Source organism: Styela clava, chromosome 9 (assembly GCF_964204865.1).
Source record: "Styela clava chromosome 9, kaStyClav1.hap1.2, whole genome shotgun sequence".
NCBI classification, from domain to species: Eukaryota; Metazoa; Chordata; class Ascidiacea; order Stolidobranchia; family Styelidae; genus Styela; species Styela clava.
In genome coordinates, this window is record NC_135258.1 from 22,257,474 (window position 1) to 22,266,841 (window position 9,368).

Consider the following 9,368-nt stretch of genomic DNA (forward strand, 5'->3'; position numbering starts at 1 on the left):
TGTAGACCGCCAGACCGTAGAGACTGCACACTGTTGTGTATTTGCGCCATGGCTAGTTGTTTTTCTCACTGACTATATTTGATCACGGAATTGCTCCTTGTTATTACCCCGCCTGGGTACTTCGTATTCGTTATTCATTCTTGCGTTTAAAGTGTCTAGCGTTAAGCTATTCCATATTGACGTCTTACTTTGTCGCACAAAAAACTGAAATAATATAATAAAATATAACCAAAAGTACATAAACATACGAACAATCATAAGTACAGTAAATCTTTTTTGATCAGTGTCTCACATCCTAAATTGATTTAAAAGGCATTGCCCGATTTTATATCGTGTTATTCATACTCAGTTATTCATGGATCGCCTTGACGAATTCCTCTTTCAAATTTAATTTTAGAAGTCAAATATTCATTTATCAATATTCTAGCTTCAGAACATGTGTACAATTCCCGAACCAAACTTATACATTTTTTTTCAAATCCAAAATTCTTCAACACTTTATATAGGCCAGGGATGGCAAACCACTGACCCGCGGGTCACAAAGTGACCCACCGCGTTTTATTCGTGACCTCTCAGTGACACGATTAACATAAAAAAAATGCTAACATATATATCAGTGACAAAAAATTGATAAAACCGGCCTTAGATTAATTTAACAATAACTAAACTATTATAGTGTAGCCTACCGTCTGTTGGGAAGTCAGGGCCGCGATCGCTTATATTCAAATTGGTAATTTCCGGTATGGTAAATTTCAAAACCCCTAACCTTGGACGCATGTCTGCACCGTTGTGTGCCGTTATTCAGCTATTGGCTCTGTAATACTGTATGTTACTTGTTGCAAATCACGTTCACGAAATCTATATATCTATACTAAAAGGCTGTACCCGTTGCAGGCACCTTACAGGTACAGTACCGTACAGGTCAACCAACTGCTATTTCGAACCAAAAAATAGTAGATAGTTATGCTGATGCAATCAAGGGTAGGTGTCCGTACGGAAAATTCACCTTCAATACGATGTTGCATTTTTATTAAACAGAATCTACGGTACTAGTGAATTATTTTGGTAGACTAACTATGTGTAAACGCTGTGCATATGGTATTTGCCGGTCTGACAACCTGTACCGGTACGGTACACCTGCAGTTCAAATGGAGTAAGATTTGTGCTATTTCTGAAGCCACATATTGGTCGCTAAAAAGCACTGAGGTGGATGAAGGAATGCAACAGGCCTCACAGTCAATTCAATCTAGGAAAAATCACCAGAAATACATACGTGTGTACCAAGGTAGGCCAACTATAATGTTGTTTTCGATACCTATGATATATTCAATATGTTAATTCTTATATGAAATAAATTTTCATACAAGCAATGCGTTCCATCATGCATTTTCATGGAGGCAATGGACCAACTGATGAATACCCTGTCACTATATCAGATTCTTATCGCCCAACAAAAAGGCACCATCAAATTGTGAGGTAAGGATTACTTATACCATAATTTAACTCTGGATCATAATTTAACAGGATCCGTCACTAGATACTTCATTTGATACAGAGACGTGCGAATCTGACGAAAGTGAGAAAGGATTGTCAGGGATCCAACCAGATCTGCCCCCAGACTCTTTAGTTGAAACTACCTCAAGTGCCACTAAAGAAAATGACAGCGCTTTGTCAGACAGCAGAAAATTGTAAGCAAGCATCATCATCATTTTATTTTGGTTCTCTGGCATAAAACAACACAAAAAGTCAACATGCAAACAAAATGCAGAGAAAACTGGAAGTCGAGCATAACCTAAAAGAGATTTCAAAAAGTACGCGGCTACCTCCCAGAAAAAGAAATAATAATAATAAAAGGGCACGGAAGAATTTAACAAGATTCAGAATCGGGCAACACTTTTAACATAATTCAAAATGAGAAAACACATACTTTATTCAGCATTGGGGTCATATTTGCTAACTGGAAAAATGATGAAAAAAGAAGGAAAATTAATATTGAAGACTTGTGACTTCATGCAGAATCTTTTACAATCCATTGGTAATAAAATGATGTTACTTTATGAAGGATGCTTCGCATGTATGCCATGTCCGGTGTGACCCTGGTGATTGCAATATAATTTTTTGTGGGGGCTGCAAAGTCACACCAAGCTGCTCCTGATACCAGAAGTTGGCCCTGCACTTGGTAGTAACTGTGGTGTGTGATAAATATCATTATTTTGTTAGGTTGTTTTGCATTCATCACTGTCCTATGAATTACAACTTGTTCATATTCACCTGATAACTTTAGAACCGAACCAAGTGGTGGGTGTTTGCCCATCTGACTATATAACAATGAGGTAGTGCTCAGTGTGCGCAATTCTTCCATATTATCAGGAGATGAAACTAGGCAGCTCAATAAAATAACTCGGAAGTAAAATCATTGTGATACATTATGTCTGTGAATGGAATTGTGAAATGAATTTAATTCTAATATTTTGACGTTCCATTGCTTTCATGGTTTTTGTTTGTTGTGCCTAAAAGCATATATCTGGTGTGTATTTTTATCCTATACAACACAATATCTGGAAAACTGTATAATTTGTAGTAATTTTCTTGGATTTACTTGCTTGTTCCTTCATCATATATTTTTTATAATCTGTTATATTCTATTTCTACACTGAATGAATAAACTATGTTGTAAAACCTATCAGATACCAGACTGTTTTTGGTTGAACCTGTATGATTGGAACTCTGGCATGATCTAACTTTGTGGGATTAGCACCAACTACAGACGACAAAACTGTTGAATCTAATTTGTTCCCTCCATATAGGTTGTTACCAATGCTGCTGGGGAAGGCCTGTACACGCTTGGCTCAGCGAAAAATCTTTTATTCCCACCAATTTCATCTGTTGGATAGTCTTGGTTAGTCCAACGATATGACAACAAGCACCAGTATTTCTGTTGAATAGGTAACAATTTTTAAACCATGTTTATCACTATAACATTATTGGTCCTGTAATTTTATGTGGTATGTAATCAATCATAATACCTCAATAAACCTGTTGAATCTAATCTTTCAATAGTATATTTGCACCCGTCCTACTGAGCTAATAAATCTGTGTTTCTATGATACGACATAAACTTAAGTGCCTAGCATGTACAAATTGCATTAGAGACTTGGTGACTATCCAGTGACACCACTATTTGAAGATGATGTGGTGGCAGAGACTCCTGAAATTATCTTTTTTTTGCACCACCCCACATGAGTGATATAACCAGACAATTACAATATTAAATTAAAAAAAGTATTGTAAAATAAAATAATGGTATAAATATTCAAACCAGTTTTGTTCCCATGTTTCGGTTCATTTATCGTTAATCCATTTCATTCGTTCATGTAGATGATTTCATTTTGTTTTCATAAATATAACATCATTTTATTTTTTAGGCTTATCATGCAAAACAAAAAAACATAATTAGAAAATTATATGATTCACCTTGATTTAAAACTTGAACAAAAAAAAAAATATATATATATATACAGTAATAAGCAATACATTTATAAAATTTAGATAACTAATAAAAGGAAAAAATCATACATTCATTATGCTATCACATAATATTTGCATTTCGTTTGTATACCGCTTATTTTTACGCAAGTTTTCAATATTTTTTCTGGATAATAAATACAATTTACATTGCGTACATTAGGTATTTTACTTTGAAAAATGACAGCATTTCGTTCTAGCCACAGTTTATACCGGGCAATGCATAGCAATAAAATAATTGCATTCTTTTGTTCCCTGGTTGCAAAGGTGTATTCTTGTCTACTTAAATCAATAAAAGTACAAGTTCGATAATTGGCGAGAAATTAAATAATACACATTTTGAAAATGACTCTGTATACATAATTATAAATTTCTTGCACAAAAGAGCATCTGTAAAATAAATGGCTAATAAACTCTGGTTCATCATCATGACACAATACACATATTTCATTTCCGGCAAGTCTCTTTATCCCAGCTTTGGTTTTAACTGGTAACAAATCCCATAATATTTTCCATAAAGTTGCCATAATTTGGCACTATATTATTATGTATGTTTTCACAAGAATTCTCTAAATTAACATATTGTAGAAAAACTAAACGTTCTCCATTTATGGAGGAAACAATCTTGTTATATAAATATCTGTGACTTCTTTGTTCGAAATCCTGCATTGTTAAATTATACGATCTAATAAAATCAAGAATAAATTTATAATAAGTTTGTGGTGTGAAGCTATGAAGAGCATTGTTATTTGTGGGTATACTTCCAAATATACTTAACTGTTGGCCTAAGTTATATTCAAAAAATTGAAAATTAATATTAGGAGCATTTTCACCATTTCTCGTTCTAAAATAATCATTTATTTGTGTGACATACATGCAGCTTAAGAATATAGGAATGTGAATAATGTCATATCCCCCCATAGTTTTCGGTTTACATAAAGTTGACATTGTTAATTTGCTTTTTCCGTCAAAAACAAATCTCTCTATCATCATGGTAATTTGTTTACCTATTCTAGAAGACATAGGGAATATATTTCGATAAATATAAAAACATGGGAAGTATTTTTACTTTCACCAACAAGCATTTTCCTTCCAAAGTTACTTTTGTCTTTTCCAAAAGCTTTGCTCTTTCTAAACAATCTATCCAGTTTATTACCGCAGTGTCTTTGTTTTTGAAGTAGCACCCAATATTTCAAGGCTGTCACATTCTTGTATTGATTTTAACATACGGCTTTTGTTGTTCCTAATTCCGAGTTTCAATATTTTAGTTTTTTCCATATTAATCTTCAGTCCTGTTGCTTCTTGATGATCCTGAATTATGTCAATAACCTTGTTCATAGACTTCTTGTTTCTGAGTGTTAGAGAAATGTCGTCAGCAAATCCAGCAATTTTTATTTCTTTGTTTCCAGGTATCATTATGCCTTGAACGCTGAGTTCCTTTTTGATGTATTTGAGCATTGGTTCTAGAGCAATAACGAAAATGTATAAACTGAGAGGATCACCTTGTCGTACACCTCTTTCTATTTTAATTGTACTACTTAGAAATCCATTCAACAAAACCCGAGTCTTAGCACCTTTATACCATGATTTTATAAATTCGACAAATTGTTTTTTTACACCAAACTTTGAGAGGACCAGAAACAAGTAGTCCAAATCAATAGAATCAAACGCTTTTTCAAAATCTATTGATAATAATGCAGATTCCCCATGCTTTTCCATTTCTTGGGCACAAATGTTTCGAATTGTTAATAATGCATCTTGTATTTTTCTTCCAGGGATTGCTGTTTGTTCATGGCTGATGATTTTTGGCAACACTGTTTTAAGTCTTGTTGTCAAAATTTTGGTTAATATCTTATAATCTGTATTACGGTAAGTAAAGTGATGGGTCTGTAGTTTTCAATTCGATTCTCTTCTCTTTTTTGTGAATAAGTGTGATGTATCCCAGTTTTAAGTTATCTTGTGTGGTATCTTTTTCAAACATTTCGGTTATTAATTCTTGGAAATCAGATTTTATAATTTTCCAACATTTCTTATAAAATTCCACACTAATACCGTCTAAACCAGGTGTTTTTCCATCTTGCATACTTTTTATTGCTTCAAATATATCTTGTACTTCAATTCCATGCTGTAATGAATCCGCATCTGCTTCATCCATTACATGTTCATTTGTAATTTGTGCTATAAATCTTTGTTGTTTGTGTAAGTCTGTTTGGTTTTTTTCATACAATTTATCGTAAAATTTTGAGGCTATAGTATTTTTTCTTGTATAGAATTTCTTTCTACTCCAGCATCATCTATCAAACTTTTGACATTACATTGTGTTTTTTTCTGTTTCCACTTTTGAAAAAAATACTTGGTGCCAGTGGCGGCGCGTGGTCATTTTGACAACCGGGGCAAGCTACTGCGGGACCAAGTCACCCCCATCTACGGGGACAGGATGAGCGCTGTAAGTTCTCCCATCATTTTATGAGTATAAAAACCATTCCGCAAAAGCGACAATTTTTAACGATAAGAAAGTGTCTTTAAAACCGGTCCAAGTCAAGGGATTAATAAATATAGACATAGTTTATTTTGAAACCTCTTTCAAAAGGAAAGGCAATATTTACCCAGATAAATACAATGACATATTAACAGAAACTTCGGGAAAGCAGACAAAACCTAAAATAAGGTTTAAAACGTAAAAGGTTTAAAAGGACATGCGTCGCTCACTCGTAGATATATATGCTGCTAGACTTCTACTGCTTGAACATATATGCAACACGCCGCGGTTTCTTGGAAGCAAAATGCTCAATAACGCGCTGATTAAAGTCATGCATCCCAGAAATAACGTCTCTGTGAATGGATAAAACAGCCAAGGAATTTAATCTATCTTGCTTCATTGTGTTTCTGAGATACGTTTTAATACGCTTCAGCGTGCTGAATGTTCGCTCTGCGTCGGCGGAAGAAATAGGCGTCGTCAAAATGATGTCCAGAAATTTTGCAGACGCCGCAAAGGTAGTTACTAGAGTGTTATCTATGAGGAACCCATAGAGCGCGCAAGTTGATGTGATGTTCAAAAAAGTTTGATTGGTGTATATACATCGCAATTCATTTTCCAATTTACCCACGTTTATCATGGGGTAAAATTTGGAGACAGTAGCCAACAAATGGGTGGGAAATTGACGTGCAAATTTTGAAAAATTTTTGGGGTTCATCAAAGAGAACGCGGCAAGGTGTTCAGTGCGCAGACGATCGCCTATTTGATTCACCAGAATGTCACAGCATTCCTTTGTAGACAAAATCAAACGCTGCGTTGTTTGCCCGCGGCGTAAAAAAGCACTCCATGTGTCGTCGTATTTTATTGTTACCCGGATACGAGAAACAGCATCGCAGAAGTCTGAAATACACGACTGCACAGACGCTCCATCCATTAGCCTTGACTGCAATGCGCCGTATAATACATCCACGTGATAGAATATTGTGGAGAAAAAAGCGAGAAAAAATGAAAACTCACCATCTTCTAGCAGACGCTTTACACCTACCGCCTCCGTCACAGAGCGTTCGTCCCAAACCGGAGAGCTCTGAATGCCATTGAAACACTCAATGAGCTCAGACCTAATTTCGGACACGTCCTGCACCACGCGTGATTGGAAGTTCCAACGTGTTGGTGCACAAGCTGGGAGACGGCGGCTACATATCTGGCGAAGGAGGTCAGAGCGCTTCGGCGAAACGGAGAAAAATGAAGAAAACCCCGAAACATTTGCAAAAAATATACGGACGAGAGGAGTATCAAGACACATATTTTTAATAACGAGGTTAAATTGGTGTGCATAACAATGTAAAAAATGCGCATGAGGAAAATCTTCTTTTATATAAACTTGAACACCATGTTTCGACCCACTCATGACTGCCGCGCCGTCATAAGTTTGAGCTATCAATTTTGACTTCGCGTTGTAAGGCTGTAACACTTCTCTCAGTACAGCCGATATCCCGCAAGCCGTGCGATCAACGATTGGTACAAAGCTGTGAAATCTCTCGGTAGGTTTACCATCTTTCACAAACCGAAAAATCACAGCCAGTTGGGAAACGCACGTGATGTCAGTTGTCTCGTCAGACTGAATCGAAAGGAACTGGCAATTCTCAATTTCCAGAGCCAAATGTTGTAAATAAATTTTATACATTGAGTCGAGCAAATCATTTTGGATATCCTTAGATGTCCCTTTCGAAACAGTTGCGGCATCAAGATGATCTCTCAATACTGTATCTAGGGATGCGGTGTATTCCACCATATCCAAAAATACCCTTCTATTAGAAGAGCCAGCCCGTTCATCGCGCCCACGGAGGGACAGCTCGTGACAACCAATGAACTTCAAAACATCCATCAATCGACCGAGAACATGGCGGTTTTTCTCGACGTTTTGATTGTGCCGACGAATAGAAACCGCGCGTCCTTCATCCAACTGTGCTGCAATATTAACATTTCCGAATGTTCGGTATTTTACTGCATTGTCCAGATGCTCCATAGAAGATTGATGATCCCTGGCACGCTCGGAAAGATGTTTAAGATCTCTAAAACCAAATTTACACCAACGTGAGTCACGGGCGGTAGCAAAAAGTAAGCAATAAAAACAAAAATGTGCATTTTTGTCCTCGCTGTAACACAACCAATCGTGTTTTTTATACCAAGTTTCTGCGCAGAATGTACGCCGACGCTTTCCTCCGTCATGGGATTGTTCCAGTGAACAATTTTTTGGTTGATGAGGCCCAAGACGTTGTACCTCTAATTTTTGTTCCAGCGGCAGCTGCGAATTCGGAGTGCGAAGTAGTGCATCAACCTTATTCATTATGAGGTCTAAGGCTAAGAAATGCGAAGCCGAAAAGAAGTAGGGAGCTCAAAAGGAATGTGGAAAATCGAAAGCAAATGGACTAAAGGTCTCTAACTGATTCAAATAGCGAAACAAGCGACAAAAACGAAGGCGAGGAAACTATCAACTCTTCAAGCAACGAACGAGAAGGAATGCGTGAATATGTTAACACGTTGTTGTAAGAAACGTCGGCATTGTGTCGTCATAATTTCGGGGCTAGCCCCGATGATTTAGTAAAAGAAACAGAAAACAAACGAGACAAACGCGGCGAGTGGAAGATAAAAGAGAGAATACGATATACAATGAGCAACCGGGGCAAAATCGGCGTCGCCTCGTCGACGTTCGGCGAAGGCTTTGCGAGCGAAAAATGAACCATGTCGGGAGAATATGGCTAGTGTAGACAGTCTGTGCAACCGATATTGAGGTATTTTTCAAATATTTTTTATTATACCGAAAAAACAACCGGGGCATTGCCCCGGTTGGCCCTATTGAAGCGCCGCCACTGCTTGGTGCACTTTTCGTTGTAATCCAAATTATCAGATTGATTTTGTACCATTTTATTTTTGACTCTTTCTTTATACTTCTTTGCTATTGATTTCTTCAAATCATTAAACTTGGTAAGAACTCTTTGGCCCATATCTAAGCGTTTTTTCAAATCCTCAAGTTCATTTTGATCTTTGTTGTATTCTTTTCTTTTCTGTTTTGCTTTTTTGACTCCATATTCAATTGATAATTCTTTTATTCGTTCTTTTATTTCAATCCACTTATGAACTTATCTATAGCACTTGGCTTTGAAATCTAGCGTTGAACCAAGATTGACGACTGAACCATCATGAATGTATCTGAAAAAATATTCATTTGCAACAGTACGACTTAATCGGAATACCGGTTTGGAAACTTAAATATAAATCAGATATTTCAATGATCACTCTGTCTTCCTAGGAGTTTTAATTTAATTGCAGTAATCAAAATGAGTGTAGAAATGGCTGTGATAGACTA

General features: G+C 36.4%; 1 long non-coding RNA gene across 1 annotated transcript; it reads left to right on the plus strand.

Moving 5' to 3' along the window:
* The first annotated feature begins 998 nt into the window (after positions 1–998).
* LOC144427324 (uncharacterized) lies at positions 999–1,692 on the plus strand. Its single transcript, XR_013477883.1, has 2 exons — positions 999–1,285; positions 1,525–1,692. It is a non-coding gene; the product is annotated as an uncharacterized LOC144427324 (long non-coding RNA).
* The last annotated feature ends 7,676 nt before the right edge of the window (positions 1,693–9,368 follow it).